The following is a 9,809-nucleotide window of genomic DNA, read 5'->3' on the forward strand; positions in this document are numbered from 1 at the left end:
TGTCTTGCTGTCTTGTTTTTATTTCTTCCATTTCTTCAGTGACATAGTAATCGAAATTTATCCTCGCTGATCATATCAGTAGCTCACTGGAACAATATATTTATATCAGTTTGGAGGCTCGCTATGTCTTATATGGATACCACCTTCACACAAATTCTAGTATTGTCTGTCAGAAATGAGAATAAGGAACTGAAATGGGGCGAGTACCGTGCCTTGAAGGACACCTTTTTTACTATTAGTCCCTAATTTCATTGTTTAATATTACTATTGCGTTCTGCCTGCCTTCCCTGTTATTCCTTCAGGACGCATTTTGTGCGCAATTATCCACTGCTCAAACTCGCCAAAGGTTTTGCCAGTCAGTGTATAACAGCATCTGTATTTTGCTTGGACTTACAGATACAAGTGACTTATCCTAAATTTGCTTACAACAGATATTTGTTAATACGTCAGGTAACGTTTTAATAGTAAAATATAAATGCACGTTTTATGAATACAATAAAATGTATTAGTAATGTAACACAAGACATACAACGTATTGTAATACTGTAATGTATAAACAAGGAAGCTCTCGGGTGAGTGAAAAGATGGGAAAGCTTCCAGAAATTCTGGTGAAACTACTGGATATTTGCCCGAGGAGAAGACAGGGTGGAGATGTACCATCAGTGGATGGTTTCCATGCATATTTCTGCAACAAACTAATTTGTCTAATGGAGAAATGTCCCATTATTTAAGCTAAATTTTAGGAAACTGCTTTGTTCTTAAACAGACACTTAGGGGAAGGGTAGTTATAGCCACCCTTCCCCCACGTACCAAGGTAAAAAAAAGAAAAGGACTCATTCTTCCTTCAAGGAAGAATGTCTCCATTCCCCGGGAAAGCCAGTGGGCTGGAGGGCGTGGTCACTTCCCTCCCACACATTCTTGGTTAAATACCACCTCAATACACTGGCGACACGCCAAGTATAGTAAATACGACACTCATGAAGCCTCACATACATTTATCCTTCAGTCTAACCTGAAGAAATGTCCCTTTAACGAAGTGCTAATTAATTTTATGGATATTCTTACCGGTAAATTACGTAATTTTATCTTACGTAAATTTGAGCAAGCTTAGGCTGTTAGGTTAGTAATAATGCAACATTAAAAAATATATATACAAGTTCCATGAATTTAGTTAACTTATCCTTTAGGGAGGAATATGGGAAAGAATCAAGTGATCCAGAGTTAATGTAATTTGCACAACACTAATGCTATTGACAATGAAATAATTTGATTTTTTCACTTAAGACGTTATTAAATTTCTAAGAATGGATTGTGCACTCACTGAGCTGCTTAAGTTTAATGAAAGTATCAACATCACGAGTCATTAAGAAACATCCTTAATTTATTAGGTTAATTATCTTACGATGTTCCAAACGTCAGTTTAATTTTGTAAGCTTATAAATACTAAATTTAAGTTAGGCCAGCGTAGGTTATATATCTATAAAAACACAGGCAACTCCAAAAATTAAACCTAGCTAGCTAGCTAGCTAGCTAGCTAGCTAGCTAGCAAGGAGTTGGCAGTATAACCAGGAAACGTTCAAATCTGCACGAGTATAGGAGAGTTTAACCAGTTTGGTAATTTGCAGTAAGAGTATCTAGTGGTCCAAGACTTAACCTTAAAATTTCACACTCAGGCGTTAATAAGATGGGGGTGAATCGTTCATATATAATATCAGAAGATTAAGGACTAAAGTTATTCACCTATTTGTACTCCCTTATCTGGGGGTTGCAGGGGTAGAGTCACAGCTCCTGGTACCGCATCTCCGCTGGTCACTACTGGGTTCATGTTCACCTGGCTGCGTGAACCTTATTACACCTCTTAGACAAAGTTATGTATGGATCCTGCCTCACTTCCCTATCTAGGTCTTTCCTATTCCTAATGCTAAAAAAGTATTTCCTAGCATCACTGACTTTATATATAAAACTTGCAGGTGTGTCCTCGTGTACCCGAGACCCACATATCAGACTTCTTGGCCACCCAGTTAATGCCTCTAACATAAAGTAAATATTTGCTCTCATAACACAAACTTAACATTTGTAAACTACACTAATCAATATACAAGACTGAAGCTCTTCCATCTAATTTCACTAAGTACTTACAGTTAAATGTTTCACATCATAATTTAACATTAATATTTGTAGTTTGTCCGGAGATTTGGCCAGGGTGCCTATTTTCATCTGTGCCCTAATAAATTATTACTAAAATAAGAAGGCCACTTACCTAATATCCTTGTAGTTATAGAAGACTGATAGATTTGCTGTATCTCGGGAAATATCTATTCTTCCGAGTGTTAATACGATCAAATTTCCCATAGAATGAGGTTCCAGTAACTAATACGATTTATTTAAAATACGGAATGAGGAAGTTGATTATTGTTCAATAAGTCGAGTGTCAATTTTCTTACATCACAGAATTTGCTCTAAATAATGTACAATTATATAGTTTAAAACAGTCAGATTTTGGCACTTAAAAACACCAGATTATAGTTTCAGTTGTAATAATATCCACAGACTAATGTTTTACTAGTTTAAGGCCATGTTTTATATTCTATCATATATTGTTGTACTGCAGAAGCTTCACAAAGTTAACTTTCCCAGTAATATTAATAACCAAATTGTCTGTATACAGACACAGCAATATATTACTGGCGCCTCATACATGTATTATTAAAGTTGTTCTGGTGTAGTTAATATTAAGGCACCAGTATGCAAATTAATGCAAAAACTTACCAGTATGCAAATTAATGCATACTGTCTTGTATAGTTTATATAACTAATGACATCATCTTAGGCACAGTTTTTATTTTTAGAAAAACTGGAAAAAACAGTAAGCGCTACTGAAACTACCAATTTTCTTCATTAAAACGCAAGAATAAGGTACAAATATTGACTAATTTCTCAGTCACACTTTAAATTTTTCTTCACAAATCGAGTTTAATAATATTGAAGAAATAGTCACTCTGGATATTTCATTTAGACTTTTTCCACGTAATTTTAATATAAAAATCAATTTTTAAAAAACAGTAAAGATGAAACAATGTTATTAAAGGTAATTAACACTTCAAAGTTCCAACAAAAACGTCAAAATAAGTTTACAATAAGTTTGTCAATAAGTTTATTTTCAGAAGGACCGTAAAGTAATATTGACCAAGTTACTGAGTTTATATTAACAACTGCATCAACATGTACGTGAAACACTAAGTTCATCTATTGACATTATCAACACCAAGGACAATATCACTTGTTACTTGTAAATGTGTAGTAACACCTAATATAACACTCGTAATATAACACCTAATGTAATAACGTAATATAACGTAATATAACGTAATATAACACTCGTAATATAACACTCGTAATATAATAACGTAATATACTAACGTAATATACTAACGTAATATAACACGTAATATAATAACGTAATATAACACTCGTAATATAATAACGTAATATAATAACGTAATATAACACTCGTAATATAATAACGTAATATAACACTCGTAATATAATAACGTAATATAACACTCGTAATATAATAACGTAATATAATAACGTAATATAACACTCGTAATATAATAACGTAATATAACACTCGTAATATAATAACGTAATATAACACTCGTAATATAATAACGTAATATAACACTCGTAATATAACACTCGTAATATAATAACGTAATATAATAACGTAATATAACACTCGTAATATAATAACGTAATATAACACTCGTAATATAACGTAATATAACACTCGTAATATAATAACGTAATATAATAACGTAATATAATAACGTAATATAATAACGTAATATAACACTCGTAATATAATAACGTAATATAACTCGTAATATAATAACGTAATATAATAACGTAATATAACACTCGTAATATAATAACGTAATATAATAACGTAATATAACACTCGTAATATAATAACGTAATATAATACAGGTATTGTATTAGAGATGAATATTATGAGGAGTCTCTGGATGCCACGACCATAATAGGTATTTTATCAGTTAATTAAGTGTTCATTAGCAGCCATGGAGGATGTATAATATAGTTGTGGTTACTAAGACAGTCTTGGAAGGTTGTAGATGATAGTTATGTAGTGGAAGTGGAAGATTAAGGTAGAACTAAGACTTGTATGACTACGAGTGTGTCAGCAGCCGCCAGTGATGACTCGACGCTGCTCACTACAGAACTGAGGGATCCAGGGACCAGGAGCTAGAGGGTGGAGGTAGAGGTAGAGGAAGAAGACACTACTGCCTCTCCACTACACTCTCCTACCTCACACTGAACATTCATTCAACGTCTGGCACCACACACACTCACTCACAGGAAACCATGTCGTACTCGCCTTAAAGACACTTTATATTTGTGTAAAATATCTCTTCCTGTCTTGATAATATATATATAATATATACATTATAAGATGTATATACCCTGTGTATATACACTGCACTTTTACTTTATTCCTTATTATCAAATTCAAGGTGTTGCTGGTGTTTAACAAGTCAACTACACCCTCATATTTTCTATGAAATTAATATTATTTTTATAATAATACCCATAATATATGTATATATAATTAGATGTATATAGTCTGTGTGTATACACAGAGTTTACATTATCTCCTATACAGGCAGATTTGTACGTATAAGCTCAGTATATCCTAGAACTATTACTAGCGAACAAGATAATACAAGATGGGGTGGTAGGGGAAGTGGAATATTCAAATGGCTTCAGGAAGAAATCCAAATATTCTTCCTTGAAGCCTTTTTATCCACTTCTCCGAGGCTATGGGTCCCACAATTTACACCAGAGGTGGACCCCATCCTGTATATATATATATATATATATATATATATATATATATATATATATATATATATATATATATATATATATATATGTATATATATATATATATATATATATATATATATATATATATATATATATATATATATATATATATATATATGTATATATATATATATATATATATATATATATATATATATATATATATATATATGTATATATGTATATATATATGTATATATATATATATATATATATATGTATATATATATATTTTTTTTTTTTTTTATTATCACACCGGCCGATTCCCACCAAGGCAGGGTGGCCCGAAAAAGAAAAACTTTCACCATCATTCACTCCATCACTGTCTTGCCAGAAGGGTGCTTTACACTACAGTTTTTAAACTGCAACATTAACACCCCTCCTTCAGAGTGCAGGCACTGTACTTCCCATCTCCAGGACTCAAGTCCGGCCTGCCGGTTTCCCTGAATCCCTTCATAAATGTTACTTTGCTCACACTCCAACAGCACGTCAAGTATTAAAAACCATTTGTCTCCATTCACTCCTATCAAACACGCTCACGCATGCCTGCTGGAAGTCCAAGCCCCTCGCACACAAAACCTCCTTTACCCCCTCCCTCCAACCCTTCCTAGGCCGACCCCTACCCCGCCTTCCTTCCACTACAGACTGATACACTCTTGAAGTCATTCTGTTTCGCTCCATTCTCTCTACATGTCCGAACCACCTCAACAACCCTTCCTCAGCCCTCTGGACAACAGTTTTGGTAATCCCGCACCTCCTCCTAACTTCCAAACTACGAATTCTCTGCATTATATTCACACCACACATTGCCCTCAGACATGACATCTCCACTGCCTCCAGCCTTCTCCTCGCTGCAACATTCATCACCCACGCTTCACACCCATATAAGAGCGTTGGTAAAACTATACTCTCATACATTCCCCTCTTTGCCTCCAAGGACAAGGTTCTTTGTCTCCACAGACTCCTAAGTGCACCACTCACTCTTTTTCCCTCATCAATTCTATGATTCACCTCATCTTTCATAGACCCATCCGCTGACACGTCCACTCCCAAATATCTGAATACGTTCACCTCCTCCATACTCTCTCCCTCCAATCTGATATTCAATCTTTCATCACCTAATCTTTTTGTTATCCTCATAACCTTACTCTTTCCTGTATTCACCTTTAATTTTCTTCTTTTGCACACCCTACCAAATTCATCCACCAATCTCTGCAACTTCTCTTCAGAATCTCCCAAGAGCACAGTGTCATCAGCAAAGAGCAGCTGTGACAACTCCCACTTTGTGTGTGATTCTTTATCTTTTAACTCCACGCCTCTTGCCAAGACCCTCGCATTTACTTCTCTTACAACCCCATCTATAAATATATTAAACAACCACGGTGACATCACACATCCTTGTCTAAGGCCTACTTTTACTGGGAAAAAATTTCCCTCTTTCCTACATACTCTAACTTGAGCCTCACTATCCTCGTAAAAACTCTTCACTGCTTTCAGTAACCTACCTCCTACACCATACACTTGCAACATCTGCCACATTGCCCCCCTATCCACCCTGTCATACGCCTTTTCCAAATCCATAAATGCCACAAAGACCTCTTTAGCCTTATCTAAATACTGTTCACTTATATGTTTCACTGTAAACACCTGGTCCACACACCCCCTACCTTTCCTAAAGCCTCCTTGTTCATCTGCTATCCTATTCTCCGTCTTACTCTTAATTCTTTCAATTATAACTCTACCATACACTTTACCAGGTACACTCAACAGACTTATCCCCCTATAATTTTTGCACTCTCTTTTATCCCCTTTGCCTTTATACAAAGGAACTATGCATGCTCTCTGCCAATCCCTAGGTACCTTACCCTCTTCCATACATTTATTAAATAATTGCACCAACCACTCCAAAACTATATCCCCACCTGCTTTTAACATTTCTATCTTTATCCCATCAATCCCGGCTGCCTTACCCCCTTTCATTTTACCTACTGCCTCACGAACTTCCCCCACACTCACAACTGGCTCTTCCTCACTCCTACAAGATGTTATTCCTCCTTGCCCTATACACGAAATCACAGCTTCCCTATCTTCATCAACATTTAACAATTCCTCAAAATATTCCTTCCATCTTCCCAATACCTCTAACTCTCCATTTAATAACTCTCCTCTCCTATTTTTAACTGACAAATCAATTTGTTCTCTAGGCTTTCTTAACTTGTTAATCTCACTCCAAAACTTTTTCTTATTTTCAACAAAATTTGTTGATAACATCTCACCCACTCTCTCATTTGCTCTCTTTTTACATTGCTTCACCACTCTCTTAACCTCTCTCTTTTTCTCCATATACTCTTCCCTCCTTGCATCACTTCTACTTTGTAAAAACTTCTCATATGCTAACTTTTTCTCCCTTACTACTCTCTTTACATCATCATTCCACCAATCGCTCCTCTTCCCTCCTGCACCCACTTTCCTGTAACCACAAACTTCTGCTGAACACTCTAACACTACATTTTTAAACCTACCCCATACCTCTTCGACCCCATTGCCTATGCTCTCATTAGCCCATCTATCCTCCAATAGCTGTTTATATCTTACCCTAACTGCCTCCTCTTTTAGTTTATAAACCTTCACCTCTCTCTTCCCTGATGCTTCTATTCTCCTTGTATCCCATCTACCTTTTACTCTCAGTGTAGCTACAACTAGAAAGTGATCTGATATATCTGTGGCCCCTCTATAAACATGTACATCCTGAAGTCTACTCAACAGTCTTTTATCTACCAATACATAATCCAACAAACTACTGTCATTTCGCCCTACATCATATCGTGTATACTTATTTATCCTCTTTTTCTTAAAATATGTATTACCTATAACTAAACCCCTTTCTATACAAAGTTCAATCAAAGGGCTCCCATTATCATTTACACCTGGCACCCCAAACTTACCTACCACACCCTCTCTAAAAGTTTCTCCTACTTTAGCATTCAAGTCCCCTACCACAATTACTCTCTCACTTGGTTCAAAGGCTCCTATACATTCACTTAACATCTCCCAAAATCTCTCTCTCTCCTCTGCATTCCTCTCTTCTCCAGGTGCATACACGCTTATTATGACCCACTTCTCGCATCCAACCTTTACTTTAATCCACATAATTCTTGAATTTACACATTCATATTCTCTTTTCTCCTTCCATAACTGATCATTTAACATTACTGCTACCCCTTCCTTTGCTCTAACTCTCTCAGATACTCCAGATTTAATCCCATTTATTTCCCCCCACTGAAACTCTCCTACCCCCTTCAGCTTTGTTTCGCTTAGGGCCAGGACATCCAACTTCTTTTCATTCATAACATCAGCAATCATCTGTTTCTTGTCATCCACACTACATCCACGCACATTTAAGCAACCCAGTTTTATAAAGTTTTTCTTCTTCTCTTTTATATATATATATATGCGCACCGCGAGGCCTGGCCACAGACCGGGCCGCGGGGGCGTTGACCCCTGGAACCTTCTCCAGGTATACACCCCCACATATTGTACACACACACACGGGGCCAAGAGCTGTGTTCGACCCATGCAGCCACATATAGGTGACTATGCACACACACACACACACACACGGGACCAGGAGCTGTGCTCGACCCATATAACCACATATGAGTACACACACGTACATGGGGTCAAGAGCTGTGCTCGACCCATATAACCACATATGAGTACACGCACGTACATGGGGTCAAGAGCTGTGCTCGACCCATATAACCACATATGAGTACACGCACGTACATGGGGTCAAGAGCTGTGCTCGACCCATGTAACCACATAAAATGGCGAGTACACATATACGGGGCCAGGAGCTGTGAATCAATCCCTGCAGCCACATATAGGTGAGTACACATACATAAATTGTCTTCATAAAGACTAACACAACTACGACCAATATTTTTTGCGTTTTTATTTCTTTAGATTAAAAAAAATCAGTTTTTTGAGAGTATTCTGCACTGTCTCAAATATAATTCAATAAGCCATATATACAAATTCATATATCATTTTTTTCGATCTTATTATGTAAAGATGGAAAACATTTATGCAACATATGGGAATCTTTATTGAAGAAACGTTTCGCCACACAGTGACTTCATCAGTCCAATACAAATCAGGAAGGTATAAGGAGAGGAGTAGTTTGAGGTAATCAGTCCCTCAGCCTGGAGTCGATGTGTTCAGTCCATCAGTCTTGTAGAAAGTACTTTCTCAATTCTTCAACTTGTCAGTTTTCAAAACCATTCATCACATGAAAAACATCTTGTGGCTGTGGGAATGGGGGGTAATAATAATAATTTACTTTATTATATTTATTTTATGAACACATCGGCCGTTTCCCACCAAGATAGGGAGACCCGAAAAGGAAGAAATACCTTTATCGTCATTCACTCTATCACTTTCTTGCGAGAGACGCGCCTACACTAGTTTAAAAACTGCAACATATTTCCACCTCTCCAGAGTGTACTTCCCACCTCCAGGACTCAAGTCCGGCTAACCTTAATAATAATAATTTCCTATTAGCCTGCATCAATGCTCTGATATGGCAAAATATGAATACTTGGATATTCTTCAGTTGAAGAATTACGACGGCCCAAGGGCCGTTGCTGGGTTGGAGAGTTATGACGGTCCAAGGACCGTTGTTGATGGATTGAAAGGTTATGACGGTCTAAGGACCGTTACTAAAGGGTTATGAAGGCCCAAGGACCGTTGTTGATGGGTTGAAAAGTTATGACGGTCCAAGGACCGCTGTTGATGGGTTGAAAGGTCATGACGGTCTAAGGATCGTTGATGGGTTGAAAGATTATGACGGTCCAAGGAGCGTTGCAGAAGAGTTACGACGGCCCAAGGACCGTTATTGA

The 9,809-nt window shown here is 36.7% G+C and overlaps 1 protein-coding gene across 20 annotated transcripts in view; it reads right to left on the reverse strand.

Moving 5' to 3' along the window:
- Piezo (piezo type mechanosensitive ion channel component) overlaps nucleotides 1–4,341 on the reverse strand; it is a 139,549-nt gene extending 135,208 nt beyond the window's left edge. For 12 of the 20 annotated variants that reach the window (XM_070102449.1, XM_070102448.1, XM_070102444.1 and 9 more), the window contains exons 1-2: nucleotides 4,237–4,337; nucleotides 2,261–2,854 (exon numbers count right to left, since the gene is read on the reverse strand). The gene's annotated coding sequence lies outside the window, so the exon portion shown is untranslated. Of the gene's footprint in view, nucleotides 1–2,260; nucleotides 2,855–4,194 lie in introns of all 20 variants that reach the window. The other 8 variants (XM_070102432.1, XM_070102430.1, XM_070102433.1 and 5 more) reach the window with 8 other exon arrangements.
- Between the last annotated feature and the right edge of the window lie 5,468 nt (nucleotides 4,342–9,809).

Source organism: Cherax quadricarinatus, chromosome 81 (assembly GCF_038502225.1).
Source record: "Cherax quadricarinatus isolate ZL_2023a chromosome 81, ASM3850222v1, whole genome shotgun sequence".
Taxonomy (NCBI): domain Eukaryota; kingdom Metazoa; phylum Arthropoda; class Malacostraca; order Decapoda; family Parastacidae; genus Cherax; species Cherax quadricarinatus.